Genomic DNA, 863 nt, shown 5'->3' with positions numbered 1-863 from the left:
TTTTTTTTTTTTTTTCAGGTTGGATCTGACTGTGTCACCCAGGCTGGAGGGCAGTGTTGTGATCTTGGCTCACTGCAACCTCTGCCTCCCTGGCTCAAGTGATCCTCCTCCATGAGGCTGCTGAGTAGCTGGGACTACAGGTACCTGCCACCATCAATGACTATTTTTTTACAAATTTTTTGGAGAGATGGAGTTTCACCATATTGCCTAGGCTGATCTCGAACTCCTGAGTTCAAGTGATCCACCTGCCTCGGCCTCCCAAATGCTGGGATTACAGACATAAGCCACTGTGCTTGACCGAGAAAAGCTCTTTGTTAATCTCCTAATGGGTGCATTGACCGTCTCATGTAATATTCTGTCCTTATAATGATGCTATTTTCCTCTTTTCCTGATGTCTGTTGATTCTGCCAGCCCAATTTCCAATCTTCCTTCTTTATGCTATAGATGCGTTGATTTTCTTCCTGAAAAACATTCTCATGTGCTTCTAATAGGGTTGTTCTCTGACTGCTATGGGAGAGCAGAAGTCCAGCCATGGTTTAGCCCTGATTAATCAGTGCATTCCATTCCTCTGGTATTCGTGATGGTCAGAGAGATGGGCATGTGATAAATTCCAGAAACGAGACTTGATTGCAGGACTTTAGCTGTGACTATTAGGAAAGGGCTGTTTTTTCCATGACAAGTCCTGAATAATAACAGGATGTAGGCTTAGAGTTATTGGCATCGTCTTTGTCACCATGAGGGAAGGTCCTGCCTAAGAGTGAAATGAGCACAACGAAAGCAGAGTGGAGATGAGATAGAGTTCTGAGAACACTCTGTGAGCACCTAGATCCAATCATACCTGAAGCTAGTAGAGCTTTTGACTT

The sequence above is a fragment of the Rhinopithecus bieti genome, unplaced genomic scaffold, assembly GCF_001698545.2.
Source record: "Rhinopithecus bieti isolate Rb0 unplaced genomic scaffold, ASM169854v2 scaffold_2314, whole genome shotgun sequence".
NCBI classification, from domain to species: Eukaryota; Metazoa; Chordata; class Mammalia; order Primates; family Cercopithecidae; genus Rhinopithecus; species Rhinopithecus bieti.
The sequence above is the reverse complement of the archived record's forward strand: the minus strand, read 5'-3'. Positions refer to the sequence as shown.